The sequence below is a fragment of the Ovis aries genome, chromosome 3 (genome assembly GCF_016772045.2).
Source record: "Ovis aries strain OAR_USU_Benz2616 breed Rambouillet chromosome 3, ARS-UI_Ramb_v3.0, whole genome shotgun sequence".
Taxonomy (NCBI): domain Eukaryota; kingdom Metazoa; phylum Chordata; class Mammalia; order Artiodactyla; family Bovidae; genus Ovis; species Ovis aries.
The window spans coordinates 30,316,700-30,334,849 of NC_056056.1; the positions used below are offsets into that span (position 1 = coordinate 30,316,700).

The following is an 18,150-nucleotide window of genomic DNA, read 5'->3' on the forward strand; positions in this document are numbered from 1 at the left end:
TACTTTCTTCACTCTATCCTAGGCAAATTTTAATTGACTAGATCCCTGCCTCGAGGATTCAAGTTTTAACAGAAAACTTTATGTTCAGATCAAACTCATTATTTTTATACTCCAAAATAGCCTTTCTTATTCCTTCTTAAATTCATTTTATAATTTCTCTAACAGAGCCCAATTCTTCTATCTTAGCATAACTCCAGATCAACCACCTAGGATTATCCTGTGCAGTTATCTGCATGAAGTAATTACTTTTTTCTTTTGCAACCCCATTTTCATATTCTAAGATAAGTCTTTAGACTTTGAGGCATGCACTTACAATACAGCTTGCAAATTTTCTTGGAAGTTAAAAGTAAGGAGTCAGCAATTTACTTCACTGACTAAAAAAAAAGAAAAGAAAAAGAAACTTTAAAGAACCATTCTACCTATGCATCTTTAGATGCCTACAAAATCTTGATTCATTTCTTAAGATGTCAAAACTGGCAGTGAAGTGTATGCCTTTGGTTGAAGATTAGAAAACTTTGTTCAGGGCATTTGAATAATAGTTTTATGATAATGTACAATGGTGGTAAGTACAAGTCACATTGAATCATTCACTCCTGAACTAAAATCTAGGAAAATGTCCTGCCTGCTAAAACAATAGGAAAGTGACTTGTGAAATGATACTGAAAGTAAAGCACTTTATTAAAAATCTCTCTGGTAACAAGGATGAGAGACGGACTACCATGGCTGAGAATATATTTCTTTTTGCATCAGCAATTCATAAGTGTTTACTACACTGACATTTGAAATTAGATAGACAGGTGTGTCTTATTTCACACAACAGATGTCTTCCTAAAAAGATACATAGAAATTACTGAAAACGAAGTCACATTTTATACATGCGGGGGAAACTTCCTATTAAAAGGCAATCTGATAGACTCTCCTTTGCAAAAATAAGGATGTTGCTGATATGCAAATGATACCTATTAATGAACTTATTTTCGTGAGTTAATAGGTTTATATATTGAGCTTTGTTTAAGGTGTGCTTAAACAGTAGCATATTCAAAAGCAGAGACATTACTTTGCCGACTAAGGTCCGTCTAGTCAAGGCTGTGTTTTTTCCTGTGGTCATGTATGGATGTGAGAGTTGGACTGTGAAGAAGGCTGAGTGCCGAAGAATTGATGCTTTTGAACTGTGGTGTTGGAGAAGACTCTTGAGAGTCCCTTGGACTTCAAGGAGATCCAACCAGTCCATTCTGAAGGAGATCAACCCTGGGATTTCTTTGGAAGGAATGATGCTAAAGCTGAAACTCCAGCACTTTGGCCACCTCATGCGAAGAGTTGACTCATTGGAAAAGACTCTGATGCTGGGAGGGATTGGGGGCAGGAGGAGAAGGGGACGACCGAGGATGAGATGGCTGGATGGCATCACTGACTCAATGGACTTGAGTCTGAGTGAACTCCAGGAGTTGGTGATGGACAGGGAGGCCTGGCGTGCTGCGATTCGCTGCGATTCATGGGGTCGCAAAGAGTCAGACAGGACTGAGCAACTGAACTGAACTGAACTGAAACAGTATGGAATGTAAATATGATACAAATGTTTCAAGCTTTGGAACTGAAATAAACTTTAAGAAAAAAAATATCATTGCTGTTTAGCCATCAAGTCATGTCCGACTTGTTGCGATCTCATGGACTGCAGTGCACTGGGCTTCCCTTTCCTCCAGTATCTCCAGGAGTTTGCTCGAGTTCATGCCCATGGTGTTGGTGATGCTATCTAACCATCTCATCCTCTGCTGCCCTCTTTAACAAAAGTGTATTAAGAAAAACATATTTTTGTTAAAGAAGGAGAAATGGATGGAGAGCAGAAGAAGAGAGACATGGGAGAGGAAGAAAAAGGGATGGAGATGAGTTAAAACATTCTCACTTATGCACTGACTTTAAGCAGCCACAGGTACCGTTTACAGATCTGAGAACACTTTTGGCTAGAATCTGTTGGCACTAATATTTGTTTTTTCCTTCATATGACATCTTTGTATAGGTGTATGGTTGTCAGAAAAGCCTGATACATATTTTCAATGGCTCAGGATGTCTGAGCTAGACCAAGAGGCGGTATACATAGAAATGCTTATCAATTTCATCTGAACTTGAAATTACCTAAAATCCAAATCAAACACACATACATACACAAACAACATACACACACACACACACACACAAAAAACTGATGAAAACAAGCCCCATTCTGAGACTTTAGAAGCTGCCTGTATGAAAGGGCATAGAACCATAGAGATTCCCCTGCCTTCCCATTGATGATTTTCTTGGCAGTGGCCAGTCCCTCTGTGGTAACATTACACTGATCATCTATTATTATCATTTTTAATTAAAAAGCTTGATAATCTCCATCCCTGCGTTTTTAACCAATCATCTTGTTGTCTCAGGTAGATAGCATGACTTTGATGGTAAGATTCAAAATATACCAATAATTTTCAGACCCCAAATTATGCACCAGAAACATCATGCACCAAGTTCTAGCAGAAAGCTTTATGTTCAACTTTATGATATAAAACTTCATGATTGCTTTAAACAGTGAAATCATTCATGTAACACTTTACAGACTCTAAAGAAAAGGTATAAAAGTATTTTTTAGAGTAATTAACTAAGGCTCTGAGAGTTAAAATAACTTGCCCACTCTTTCACAGCTAAAGTGGCAAAGCATGTTCCACGTTGAAAACATAATAGAAAAGGAGTTTCACATGAGTTAAACAAAACACCAAACACTGACTCAGTTCTGTTTGATCGCTAAGTTGTGTCTGACTCTTTTTGACCCCGTGGACTGCAGCACTCTAGGCTTCCCTGTCCATCACCAACTCCCAGAGCTTGCTCAAACTCATGTCCATCGAGTCGGTGATGCCATCCAATCATCTCATCCTCTGTTGTCCCCTTCTCCTCCTGCCTTCAATCTTTCCCAGCATCAGGGAAACACTGACTACTCAGCAATTATCAAAAGAAGGGATCAAAAGCAGAATTATACAACTCCCATGAGTCACTGGAGGCAAAAAAGAGATACTATTGGGTTTTTTTCTGGACACCAGTGACTTCTCTTCTCAATCTCATTCCACAATCTCATTCCCCCAACCCAAATGACTGCTTGACCCAGGAGGGAAAGAAGATTTATGAGCTTACATTCTCCACATATCTTAAACCTCTCTCTTATTCCTGAATTTCTTCTTTAATCAACAGCTCTCCCCAGGCCATGAGAATTCTGGCCCCTTTGTATGTAGTCTCCAAGTTAGTGCCTCAATTCACTTCTGAACTGAACACTCACTTAAAATGACCATGTTTTATTTGTATTTGTGTCCACTTTCTACATTATGTCCCAATAAAGTGCTTCCCATTCAGAAGAGTCTCAGTGAATCTATGACAAGTAAGTAAATAGGGAAACAGGTAACACATTGCTTTGTCTTTCTGCGCTGTCTCGTGTTTTAGAGTGTTGTGCCTTCAGGGGATCTGCAGGCCCCACAGGGCAGAGTGTACACGTATCATGTGTTCCTTTCCATGTCCCTCTCTTTACCAAGCTCATGACTGGGGCAGTGCACAGCTGGTTGTTTTTACAGTAAGTGCCTGCTAATAGGTAGGATTCATATTCCAAGACCTACAGGAACACAATCCAGGAGATTATTATCAGGGTTGTCAGTTACCAGGATCTCCTTCTGAGCTTTTCCCCCTCTCTCTGATCACACCCAGAGAGGGAACCACATGCTCCCAGCCCCTTACCATGCCAAAAGCCACTCTTGGGGAGAAGCATCATTCATGCAATGAGTGGAGTTGGTGAGTTCTCTTGAGCAAATCCCTGCCTATGATTTGCATGGAAGGAAGGGCTTCCATCCTCCCTCCCCTCAAAAGAGGGATTTCTAGATCTATTCAGAAATAAGGCAATACTCTCAGGGTTTGAATGACCCTTTGCTGTAGTCATGAAAAAGAGAATACGCGACTACATGACTGATTCTCATGCACACAGTCACTGGTGAGCTGTAACACTAACTGCTTCTTCAGCAAGAAATTGTCTCTGATCTCTGCTCACATATACCACTGACGTTTGTGCATGTCATGGGCCACCAGCTGTAGTCACCTGTAGTTCTTCTTGACGGAATTAACTGAAAGAAAAAAAAAAAATTATCACTCAGACTTGAACTAATGGAGAAACTGTGGACATGCAGTGGCAACTGAATTTTCATTTGTTTGGTTTGGTTTCTGTCAACCAAGCCAGGGCCCACCTTGAGTATCTGACAGCAACCGTATACAAGCTCATAGGATTCAACTGTGAAACCAAGACAAGAGGCCAGCAAATACTTATCTCTAATGGGCTTTGCAAGCTTAATTAACTCTTGCACTAAGAGTTCTTTGTGATGTGTGCAGATTGCCTGTATTCTCAAAGGTCAAAGATGATGAAGATGGAAAGGAATAATGACTTACTAAACACTCCTCAATTGCCTCAGAAGGACACTTCTAATATTTTAACTCTCAGTCACTGTTTTATTACTAAAATTTTAGAAATGACTGATTACCCATAGGATGTTCAATTTAAAATATATCTTAAAGGGGTAGTGTTTTTTTTTTGTTTTGTTTTGTTTTTTGTTTGTTTTAAAGATGGGTGTGACTATATCCAGGGCAAGAAGGGGTGCTGAAAGATTCTTTTTTTCTCTCTCTCTCTTTCATTTAGTTTCCATAGATGGGGACTCAGAAGCCCAGTTAACATATGTAACATTGGAGCCTTGATTTCTGAGGTCTTTCTCATGGTACAAAAGAATTCACAATGTTACAGATTAACCTGTGATGTTTTGAAAGTTCCCGCTGACATCACTGAGCTTCTGGAGCAAGCTGAAGAAGCATTATGAAAATAATTTAAATCTGTTATTTAATTGAGATTGTTTTCTTTATTCTTTCATCTTGGCCAAGAAAACACTTTTTATTCAAGAAAATAAATACCTACTCCTGACAAAGTCTGAGAAAAGAATAGTGAGAAAGACACAATCTTCCCCAAGGTCCTCCTACTTCCCTAAGAGGCTGAGACCAGTATACAGGGAAGTGTGATGTGTGATAGGGAATACAAAGGAACATACTCAGGATCATTGAAAGCAAAGGTCAGTGAAGTCTGGTGAGACAAGGACATGCTCCTCGGGACAATGAATCTTTTAGCTGAAAACTGAAGGTAAAAGAAGCCAACTTGATAGGAGAGAATTGAAATCACCAGAGTCAGAATTGGGTTATGCAAAAGCCTTAAAGTGAGAGAGAGTGTGGGACTTTCAGAAACTCTAGGAAAGGCACTCGCACAGAGCCTGTGGCAAAAAGAGAAAGAGCCGAAGAAACGAATAGGGACCAATCACACGGGTACTTTATTTTGAGGCTCCTTGGGGCCATTTAAGTAGTTTAAAGTTTAAAAGTAGCCATTTAAAATAAAATTACACTTTAGAAGACCAACGATGGCTTTGAAGGGAGTGATGGTGGATGAAAAAGCCCTGGAGACATAGAGACCAGCGAGGAGGTAATAAAGGATTTCTGGAGGAAATTAGACTGTGATCTGAGGAAATATAATGCAGAGGCAGGGCACAGGCAATGAGGTGGGCTTTAAAGATGGCTAGGATATAGAATTAAGGATAGGTACTGATAAACTAGACAGAGAAGCAGATGGACAGGGAAAAGTTTCTGGCTTAGGGCTTCTAAGAGGTCGTGGTGCCAATCACTGATGCTGGACATATAGGAATCTGGGGTTGACTGCCCAGGACCTTGGTGGTGGTGGTAGTTGGGCAGTGAGGAGAGAAGAGTGAACATGTTTATGTCCGGTTTTTTTTTTTTTAATATTGATCTAAAACATGAATTTCACCAAGTTCACCCTTCTCGTAAATTAGCCTGTGGATCCCAAGGCCCTAACCCAGCACAAAATCTTTTATCAGGTAGTGGTTTGATCAGTGGCTCAGTGGTAAAGAATCTGCCTGCCAATGCAGGAAACACAAGAGATGCAACTTTGATCTCTGGATTGGGAAGATCCCCTGGAGAAGGAAATGGCAACCCACTCCAGTATTCTTGCCTGGGAAATCCCATGAACAGAGGAGCCTGGCAGGCTACAGCCCATGGTAGTTGCAAAAGACTCAGATGTGACTTACCAACTAAACAGAAGTTTGATATCTAGAGTTACTCAATTAGACCTTGCTATTTATCATTTAAAATACAATTAATGCACAGTTTATTACGTCCTTAATAGAGGTAATATGATTAGTTTTACTTCTTTAAAAGACTGGGATATTTTTAATAATCCAAAAGTAAACCACATTGGAGTGTTGCTGTTGTTTTGTGTTTTTAATCAAAAACTACATTATCTATCCTAATTTAAATTCACAACAGCTCTGTGAGGAAGATAGTGCATTATATTATTTTGAGTTATAGTGGATGAAGTCCAGCATCTATGAGATTAGTGACTTGGTCAAGGTGGCCCAGATCGGTGTTCTTACTTTTGGAACTCAGTCTTTCTGCTTCTAATGTGGGGCTCCAGTGACTGCAAAGACCATGCCCAGATGTTGACTTCAGCAAAGATGCACATTTCATTGGTCATTAGAACCTAGCACAATTAGTATCATGATTATTATTTTGACTAGGAAAATTCACTGCTCTGACTAATCTTCTAGCGGGTGAAACTGCCCTTATATTTTGAAGCACAATGCATTTTTTTTTTAATGCATGAAAAGAACTGCTATCAATGGTTTTTGTGAATGTTTTCCCCTCAAATGCACTTTCAAGCCTGGTTCACCAATAAACTGTCCACGTTGGGAATGCATTCTAATAAAAGCACATGCATTATGGAGGTGAGAACACTTGAAACAGTATTTGCATCTGCTACAAGACTTACAGTGTAATGGATTTCTAACTAATTAGCATGATTTCCCAGACTGAATTATGCCACATGTAGGAGTAGCTGGATATAAAAATAAATTTGATTATAATGTGCATAAATTGCTCATTTCTTACAGAATTATGGCTTTTTCTTAAGTGAATGCCCAACTTCCCCAAATTGTCAATGAAAATGTGTTTCCGAATGGCTGCTCTTTTGGGGGCCGTGCTGTTTTCCGGGGGGTTGGCTACTCGTGGCAGCTGCTCTGTTGGAACATGACACACACAGCGCATCAGGCAATGACTGTGACCTACATTCCGATGTTTATGAGTTCTGCAGAAACTGGGTAATTTCACTCACTATTTTGCTTTTCTGCTGATGTGCAGGGTCTTTGAGCACCATTTTGGGCAATAAGTCCTCAGATGGCAAGAGGAAAGTACAGGGCTTACAGAGGGAGAAGATAAAAGGTGCAAACCTACGGTGGCGTCTTTTTCCCAATTCTGTGCCAGATTTTGTTAGAATGGGATAAAAATCAATAACAAGCACATTCCTCTACTTCATGGAGCTGCCATTATAATGATTCACAGACAATAATAAAACAAAGCAAGACAGAATCTAATTAAATGCTAAATGGCAGGGTACCAACTGTCTATTCTGGAAGTCAGAGGAAGGGAAATTCCTTTCCTTGAAGGGAGGTTTACAGATGGTACTTAATCTGGGAAGAAGAATGGGTAGAATGTGAACAGTTGAAGTATAGGAGATATCCTGCATCTGTAATCTAGAATGAAGGTGAGGAAAGCTTCTTTCTTGCAAAGACAGATTATTCCATTCACTGTTAGGCTTCTATAGGCCTTCCCTGTAGCTCAAATGGTAAAGAATCTGCCTGCAATGCAGGAGACCTGGGTTTGATCTCTGGCTTGGGAAGATCCTCTGGAGAAGGGAATGGCAATCCACTCCAGTATTCTTGCTGGGTGAATCATATGGACAGAGGAGCCTGGTGGACTAGTCTGCAGGATTGCCAAGGGTCAGACACAACCAAGCGACCAACACTATTACTTCTATTAGACTTCTATTACATGTGAACTACAGTGATTCCATAAGTGTGAAGTGTTGTTAAATGTAACATCACACATGTAGTTTGTTAACAGGTACAGTGGACACACACAAAAGTGTTCTTTTGTCAATATGATTGGAAAGCAATGAGTAAGCAAAGATAATTATTTCAAGACTTCTTGGTATTCAGTTTTCTTCAAATTTTTGAAAACTTAAAAAAAATTTCAAGTTAAAGTAGATATTCAAGGGCTTTCTAAAAATTATACATAGATTTTGTATAACCAAAGAAGCTATATAAGAGAATACTGAAAATTTTATAATATTAAAGTTTGATGCCCTTTTTTTCAATCTCAAATCCCAATAAAAAATATCAATATATCAATATTATCCACTATCATATTGGCTATCTGTGCCAGGCATCATGCTGGGTGCTTGACATGCTTTTTGTATAGCTGTCACAAAAAATTTGTAGATTATCTATAGTTATTTCTATACACAGATGAGAAACTTAAAGCTCAAAGAGATTAAAAATTTTATAGATCACAGTTTGTAATTGGAAGAATCCATGTTGTCCACTTCTATATATGGCATTTTGATAAATGCCATCATATTTTATATCATTCTTTGCTTTGTATATGGATTTCCCTCATAGCTCAGTCGGTAAAGAATCTGCCTGCAATACAGGAGACCTGGGTTCGATTCCTGGGTTGGGAAGATCCGCTGGAGAAGGAAATGGCAACCCACTCCAGTATTCTTGCCTGGAAAATCTCATGGATGGAGGAACCTGGTAGGCTACAGCCCATGGGGTCGCAAAGAGTCGGACAGGACTGAGTGACTTTACTTTCACTTTTGCTCTGTATTTAAATAAGTTGGAATGGAAGTTCCAAGAAGGAGAGGTATATTTAAGGAAATGAAACACAAGAGGTAGTTGAGCATCAGTCCATAGACAGTCACAGAGGAGAAGGCACTATTTACCTCCAAAAGGGGATCTACATAACTAAGTAAATTTGCTTCCCAATCACCATTTCTCAGGAAGTTACTTAGGACGTGAGTCATCGATAGATAAAGGTTTCCCAAAAAGGAGGAAGACTCTGGATCCAGGAATAAGAGGGCCCAGCAAGGTCAAACAGTGTAGAGGCCTGAGACTTCCCTGGTGGTCCAGGAGATAAGAATCTGCCTTGCAATGCAGGGGGACATGGGTTTGATCCCTGGTCAGGAAACTAAGATCCCACATGCTGTGGGGCAACAAAGCCTGTGCGGCACAACTACTGAGCTCACGCACTCTGGAGCCTGTGTGCCACAGCTAGAGAAAGAAGTCGCGCACTGCAAAGATCCTGTATGCTACAACTAAGACCGACACAGCCAAACAAACAAATATCTTTAAAAAATACTAGTGTCAAAAAATAAACAAACAATATAGAAGCCTGTATTTACATTACTAACATTCTAGCTCCAACTTTAGAATTTTAGTCTCAAATTTAGAGTCAGTAGATTCTGCTATGGGAATGACTGACACATTTGCTCCAACGCTTTCCCCAAAAAAAACCATAAACATTCGAAGTTTTGTTAGACATAAAATAAGGTCACCTTCTTAGCCATTTCCTACCTATCAGTTCTCATAAATCCCAACGGACTATTGGGAAATCAGGGTGAAGGCTGAGATGAGAGATCACAACACAGATGACACAGGAACCCAGGATCCATTGTTACATGGAAGAACAAAAGTAACTGACCCATGCGACAGGATAGAACACAGTCATATACCCCTTGTTATCACAATATCAGTACCTCTTACTCTAAATTGGGTCTGGCAGCCCAAATAGTTGGTCCTTCAGTGGGCCCCAGCAACAAACCCAAAAAGAAAGTTTGCCTTCAGCCTGCAGTGGACAGCCACAACCACTGTGCAATTGGTGGTGACCAGCAGGAAGTTGGATTGTGTTCTTTGCATGGTCTGAAGAAGCTGATTTGCCCTCATTCAGCTAACCCAATGGGGAGCGTTGGACACAAAAAACCCAACTGATTCCCAAATCCCATTTTAATTATTTGTTGTAGGCCCCAGTGGCCAATTTCATCAGAGAGTTTGTTCCATTTGGGCGAGAATGCTTATTCAAAGTACCATGTAGACTTAATTCCAGAGATGGCAAAAAATTGTATGCTCCTGAAATGAAGCCTCTTCATTATTCACAGAAAATATAAAGGCACTGCTTCCATTAACTACCCAGCTATCGCTGATTTCATTTACACCAAAATATTAGATTTAGTCTATTCACAATACTGTAATCACAACATAGTTATTGCCTTGAATTGCTGATATTTCTACCTACTTCATTTTTGTACTTAATTTGTTTCTTTAAAAAAAAAAAAACATGTTATACCTCAGTGTTTTAATTATACTCAGCTGAATGTATTTGAATGCTCTCAGCATGCTTCATTATTTATATTAGTAGAAAAGCACATAAAATCAAATTGCATGCTGACATTCTATAATTTGTAGCCATATCTCTCTAAAATAGATTTCTATAGATATAGCAACTATTCAACAGTGGCTCAAGATATGCTATGATTTTAAATTTTTACTGAATTTTAATGTATGCCAAAAATAAAATTTATGAGTTTTCACTAGAAAATGTCTTATCTGATTATTCATATTCTACAATTATTAACTGTTCCTATTCTGCATTTGATTGAATTGTAAAAAGGTGAATTTCTTCCCTTCTTACCCCAGGCAGTAAGCTGTAATTTCTGCACATTTTGAGTTTTCCATATCTAAATTGGAAATTATGTTAGATCTACTGAACTATCAAGCATAAATAAAATATAAACCTTTTTATGAGAAATGGACATTACCGGTTAATTTAGTAAGGAGGTCTGCAGTCACACTGCCTTTCTCACAATACATTTCTTTCTGGGTTAAGTAGATACTTTTTATCAAAAAGTTGGTTTAAATTCTCCCCTTTTTCATTTGGAATTAAGAGTCAGAAGTCCCGAAAAGAATTATGAGAGCCTGTGCTTTTATTTTTAGTACCACTTCTAAGCACTCAGCTGCGTTCATGAATCTGGCATAACTACCTCTCCATCAGCTTCATCTGAGACTAGGATTCCCCAAATAGATGCTTTGATTTGGTCTTTAGGCTTATTCTAAACATAAAAAAGGCAGATTGATATTGGAAAAAGCTGCCAAAATGTACGCTTCTTCTGTGAATGATCAGGGGGCACAGAAGATATTAGTATAAATTTTCTCTCTGGTTAAAAGCTCCTCTATTGTGCCACATGCCACTGTGAGAGAAAGAGGCCACTGAGTTGTGGATTTCAGGGAGGAAACAATAACTCCTTAAAAAATGAGTAAACCCATAAGAGGCACAATTATCAAAATAATGACATTTCAGAGGAAGAGCCTACCTGAGCAGTTTGCTGGAAGAAAATGAAAGCATACTGTAAAATAAAGACAAATAGACAAGTATAAGTGAGGTAATAAAATGGTCTGCTGCTGCTGCTGCTGCTAAGTCGCTTCAGTTGTGCCCCACTCTGTGCGAGCCCATAGACGGCAGCCCACCAGGCTCTGCTGTCCCTGGGATTCTCTAGGCAAAAACACTGGAGTGGGTTGCCATTTCCTTCTCCAATGCATGAAAGTGAAAAGTGAAAGTGAAGTCCCTCAGTTGTGTCCAACTCTTCGCGACCCCGTGGACTGCAGCCTACCAGGCTCCTCCACCCATGGGATTTTCCAGGCAAGAGTACTGGAGTGGGTTGTCATTGCCTTCTCCAGATAAAGTGGTCTAGGTCTGGTTAAAACACAAAGCAAGTATGCATGAGTAGTGAAAAATAGAGCTTACCACCTCAGAATAGAGTGCCTTTGCACAGGTGAGAAGTATGGCCACATCTATTTAATTTGAAAGGCGATGGGAACTTTTGAATATTTGTGTGCAGGAGGCTAGAGCAGAACAGGATGATGTTGTAGGAACGTGGATCTGGCCACATGCACAGGATGTTGGGGATCTTACTGCAGGTAGAGCAAACAGCTGTGAGGCACATAGAGCAACCCAGGACATGGTTGATTCAATGTAAGTCCAATACAGTCATTTAGTAAATACCTAACTTGAGAAGAGCACAGTGCTAGACATTGTGTAGGCATTAGTGATAAGACAGTCTTTGCTGCTTTTTTAAGTCACAGAAAGGTTATATACTTAGTGTTGAGAGAAAAAAGAAAGGAGATAGAAGGGGAGGCAGGGAGCAAGGAAATATGGAGGGATAAATAACAGAGGAAAAGATGAAAACCAGGCAGAAAGTAAGGGGAGATGGGACTGAGGAAGGTAAGAAAAGGATTTAACCATAGACAACAACAACAAACAAATCCGTACAACTCTCTTCTAATGCTTCTAATTATTTTAAAGCATCACATTATTTCCTAGTAAAAATATGTGACTAAAATTAATTCACTTAACAGAGAATATCAGTGTTCATAGATACCTATATTCTTCTGATCACACAGATGGATTTGATTAGAAAGGGTATGAACCACTTATAACATGTGGCCCATAGTAACCTCTCATATATGGTTCTGTCTCCCCACAAGCTAGCTTAACAGGCTGGCTCTGAGCATCGGCAAAACAGCAAAACCACACTGTAGAAGGAGCATGGGACTTTGAATGCCAGGGAGCATAGTCTCCCTATCCCTGATATGCTGCATTATATGATGACTTACATAATGATTAAATGCTTTTGTGTTAAGCATTTAGAGGACATTAGCCTATCCTGACTGACAGACAAATATGCACAAGAACTACCAATCAAACAGGCACTGATTTGATCAGTATGATAAGCGTAGTCTGCTAAGTTCTCAAGAAACTGATAATTCTGAATAATAATCAAAATACTACCTAGGTTTTCAAAAAACAAAATCCCAATCAATTATGGAAGCTAACAAAGGTTGACAATGTACATGTAAGTATTAATGAAATAATATAATTAATATAGATGCTCATAAATGTGATACAGACATAAATTTACAAATAAAATTTATTGTTGTTGTTGTTTAGTTGCTAAGTCATGTCCAGCTCTTTATGATGCCATGGGCTGTAGCCCACCAGGCTCCTCTGTCCATGGAATTTTCCAAGCAAGAATACTGGAGCAGGTTACCACTTCCTTCTCCAGTGGATCTTCCCAACCTAGGGATTGAATCTGGGTCTCCTGCACTGCAGGTGGATTCTTTGCCACTGAGTCACCTGGGAAGCCCAAATGAAGTCTAGGGGCACTATAATCCACAACTGTAAGATTTATTCCATGTAAGAAAAGATAGTACACAATTATAAAATCTTAATGTATTTTATTACCTTAATTGGGTTAAATAAGAACTATAATATCTTAAAGAAGATTAAATAGAGAAAAAGGATTAAAAGACATTTAATAGAAGACAAAATTTATCTCTGAATTAAAAAAAAATTATCTTAGTAAAAAAGAACAGGATGCCATTAATTTGATAAAGAATATATACCTGATACTAACAGTGTGTACCACAATAGACACCTAACATATATTTAAGTCCAAGATGAGATAAAGGTGCTTTTTAGCACCATTACTATTCTGTAACTTTATGACTTTTCCAAATGAAACAAAGATAACAGAAAAAAAAGCCTGAAATTCAAATTTCAATGTTTATAGATGCAATTGGTAACCTATACCACATAAGATAATCAATTGAAAAAATAATTAGAATCACTCTATAATATTTCTGGACACTAGTTGCTTAAATAATAAATACTAAGATATACACACAGATGCACACACACAAATAAGCACGAAATATCCAAAGTCACTTCTAAAAGAAAAAGTTTATGGAGCACACGGAAGTTTATTACAGAACATATTAAAATGTATGGTAGGGCTATAGAATCTGAAGTAAAGGGTCTTTTTAAGTAGGCAAAGGGAGATTTTTCAGTGATTACTATTGACATAAGTAATGTTTAAGAAAAGATACAAAATGACATTCTTATCTCACACATTATTTACATGTATTATAAATCTCTAAATGGAGTAACATGTACATGCAAAAATGAGTGAATCAGTCAATAAAAATGCATTCACTAGTATAGGGTAAGTATTTCTGTATTACTCAGGATTGAAATGACTGATGCTGAAGCTCTAATACATTGGCTATGTGATGTGAAGAGCTGACTCATTAGAAAAGACCCTGATACTGGGAAAGATTGAGCACAGGAGGAGAAGGGGGCAACAGAGGATAAGATCACTGGACTCAATGGACATGAGTTTGAGCAAACTCCAGGAGCTGGTGAAGGACAGGGAAGCCTGGTATACTGCAGTCCATGGGGTTGCAAAGAATCGGACATGACTGAGTGACTGAACAGCAGCAACACTCAGGATGGAGCAAAAAAGATAAAATAATAACATAATAAAATTTTAGAAATTTCTTCAAATTAAAAAAGACAGATAATTGAAATGAAATGGAAAAATATTATTTTCTAAGTTAAAGTTTTATACTATATCTTCAGTCCAGGGAGTTTTTATGTTAACACATTAAAGTATTATTATAAAGATCTATTGCTAAGAGGTAAGATAAACAATCTGAAAGGGTTGAAAAGTTTACAAAATAGAAATAAGCATCTCACAAAAGACCTATAAACATATAAATTTGTACCAGTCCAACCGTAGTAAAATTAATGCAAATTTAGACAATCATACACCATTTCTATCAAACTGTCCCAGTCAAAAGATAACTGCCAGTGTTGCCAAGGGTTGGAGAAAAACAGAAATACTTCCATAGTACTGAGGTGTATATATTGGCACAAACCTCTTGAGTGGTCATATGCAATACGTTTTTTAAAGACTAAGAATGTACAGTCTTCTGATTAGCAACTTTCCACTTCAGGTGACTAGTGATGCAGCTATAAGTAATAATTTACAAGTACCATGTAAAGGGTTTTTCTGGCCACATTGCTTATATAACAACAACAACAAAAAAAAAGGAGACTGTTTACATCTTCAGTGGTAATGTCAGGACAGTTGAATAAATGTTGGCATAGCATATAGTGGAAAAATACACAGCCACTAAAAAATGACATTATATAAAATATGTTAATACTTAAGAGCCTGAAAATATTCTATGCTATATATTTTAGGCTTAAAGATTTAGCTAATGCATATCATAAAATGAAATTCTCTCAATTTGCATGAGATAAACAGGTGGAATTATAAATTTCTGCATACACATACAAACACCACTCACATGTGCCAAAATGCAAACACAGTGGAAGGAAATAATTTTGTGATTATTTCTGGGAAGTGACTTACAATTTTTTTAAAAAAACTTTGGTTGTAAGTTTTCTGAAGTACACTAACTAGTTTCACATTTAGAATAACAAATATGTTATTTTAAGAAACAAAGAAATCCAGAAAAGATGTTCTAGGGAACAGTTATTATGTTTAAACAGATTTCCCAGGTGTCTCAGTGGTAAAGAATCCATCAGTAATGCAGAAGACACAGGAGATGGTGGTTTGATCCCTTGGTCAGGAAGCTTCCTTGGAGGTAGAAACGGCAACCCACTCCCGTACTCTTGCCTGGAGAGTCCCATGGACAGAGGAGCCTGGTGGACTACAGTCCATGGGATCACAAAGGGTCAGATATGACTGAACAACTGATCATGATGATAAAAATACCTGACCTTGGATTAGAAATATCTAATTCATTGATGGTCATGAATTCTTTAAGTGGATTAAGTTAGGTTATATCCTCTGCAATTCACTTCCTTTTTCTAAGCCTCAGTTTATTCCTTAGCAAAGGAAAGGATTCAACTAGATAATCTCTATAACCCTTTGAGATTCCATGATTATTAAAAATATTTTGTGCACACACATAAATCATTTGCATTGGTATAAATTCTCTAATATTTTTCCTACTTCACTGTAAGCTCCTATACCCGGATTCTTAGATGATAGAAAAAATATGCTTCCTCCTTTATTATATTAATAAGACCTGGCTAAGTAGGAAGGTTCAAACAAAATCTGTGAGCCCCATCTCCACTATTCTAGTCAGACAATAAAGAGAAGAGTCACACAGAGAGTCAAGGAATCTATGTTGCGGTGAATGGCAAGCTCGGAAAATGGCACAGATGAACCTCTTTGCAAAGCAGAAATAGAGACACAGAAGTGGAGAACAAATGTATGGTCACCAAGGAGGGAATGGAGGAAACGTAATGGGATGGATTGGGAGATAGGGATTGACACTGCTATGTATAAAACAGATAACTAAGGAGAACTTCCTGCATAGCACAGGAAAGTCTACTCAGTTTCTCTGTGGGGACCTAAATGGGAAGAAAAAGCAAAAAAGAAGGGATCTATGTATACGTATAGTTCAGTTCAGTCACTCAGTCGTGTCTGACTCTTTGTGACCCCATGGAATACAGCATGCCAGGCCTTCCTGTTTATCACCAACTCCCAGAGTTTACTCAAACTCGTGTCCGTTGAGTCGGTGATGCCATCCAACCATCTCAACCTCTGTTGTCCCCTTCTCCTCCTGCCCTCAATCTTTCCCAGCATCAAGGTCTTTCCAAATGAGTCAGCTCTTTGCATCAGGTGGCCAAAGTACTGGAGTTACAGATTCAGCATCAATTCTTCCAATGAACACTCAGGACTGATCTCCTTCAGAATAGACTGGTTGGATCTCCTTGCAGTCCAAGGGACTCTCAAGAGTCTTCTCCAACACCACAGTTCAAAAGCATCAACTTTGGTGCTTAGCTTTCTTTACAGTCTAACTCTCACATCCATACATGACTGCTGGAAAAACCATAGCCTTGACTAGATGGACATTTGTTGGCAAAGTAATGTCTCTGCTTTTTAATATGCTGTCTAGGTTGGTCATAACATTTCTTCCAAGGAATGTTTTTAATTTTATGGCTGAAATCACTATCTGCAGTGATTTTGGAGCCCCCCAAAATAAAGTCTGCCACTGTTTCCCCATCTATTTGCCATGAAGTGACAGGACCAGATGCCATGATCTTTTTTTTCTGAATGATGAATTTTAAGCCAACTTTTTTTCACTCTCCTCTTTCACTTTCATCAAAAGGGTCTTTAGTTCTTCCCTTTCTGCCATAAGGGTGGTGTCATCTGCATATCTGAGGTTATTGATATTTCTCCCGGCAATCTTGATTCCAGCTTGTGCTTCATCCAGGCCAGCGTTTCTCATGATGTACTCTGCATAAAGTTAAATATATGTATATTTAACTGTATATGTATAGCTTACTCTCTTTGCTGTACAGCAGAAACTAACATTGTAAAGCAAGTATACTTTAATAAAAATTAAGAAAAATAAAGTATTTTTGTGTTATAGGAAAAGAAGCACTGGGAACGGAAGAACTAAACAGTATGTGTGTGACCATACATTTTATCTCACAAACAAGGATTGTTTGAGAATGAGGGAGGACTTATCAATAATTATCCTGAAATAACAGGTAAAATGAGACTGTCCAAGGAGAAGCAGGACTATTGGTCATCTCAAATATAAGTCCTGGAGTTTGGAAAAAGAGTATTAATTTCTCTGAAACAAACCTAAGAAGAAAGGAGGTAGGTTACAGTTGGGAGACAGTCTATCACTGAGAGACATTTCAGAAAAGTTTGCAGGCAACTAAGAATATGGCTCTTGAGAGTCCCTTGGACTGCAAGGAGACCCAACCAGTCCATTCTGAGGGAGATCAGCCCTGGGATTACTTTGGAGGGAATGATGCTGAAGCTGAAACTCCAGTACTTTGGCCACCTCATGGGAAGAGTTGACCCATTGGAAAAGACTCTGATGCTAGGAGGGATTGGGGGCAGGAGGAGGGGACAACAGAGGATGAGATGGCTGGATGGCATCACTGACTCGATGGACGCTAGGCTGAGTGAACTCCGGGAGTTGGTGAGGCCTGGCGTGCTGCAATTCTTGGGGCCTCAAAGAGTCGGACATGACTGAGCAACTGAACTGAATTGAACTGAAGAATATGGCATCCTTACAGCAAACTGGAGATCTGTTAAACTTTCTAATAACATTGGGAATTCTGGATTCTAGCTCATCATCATTAAGGAGGACTGCATGCTTGAGCATAATTCACACTTGCAGCAAAATTTTAAGAACACAAGAGTAATCTTGTTTACCATAATACTATATTACTTTAGCTCACAAAATGCATCCTTACCCTTAGCAGTGGTTGTAGGGTATCCCACACTTGACGCTAGGTACACAACCATTTTGGTTT

The 18,150-nt window shown here is 38.6% G+C and overlaps 1 long non-coding RNA gene across 1 annotated transcript in view; it reads right to left on the bottom strand.

Moving 5' to 3' along the window:
* Positions 1–2,497: 2,497 nt before the first annotated feature.
* LOC121819011 (uncharacterized) overlaps positions 2,498–18,150 on the bottom strand; it is a 203,069-nt gene continuing 187,416 nt past the window's right edge. The window contains exon 4 of the long non-coding RNA XR_009599765.1: positions 2,498–4,130. This is a non-coding gene — a long non-coding RNA (uncharacterized LOC121819011). The remainder of the gene's footprint in view (positions 4,131–18,150) is intronic.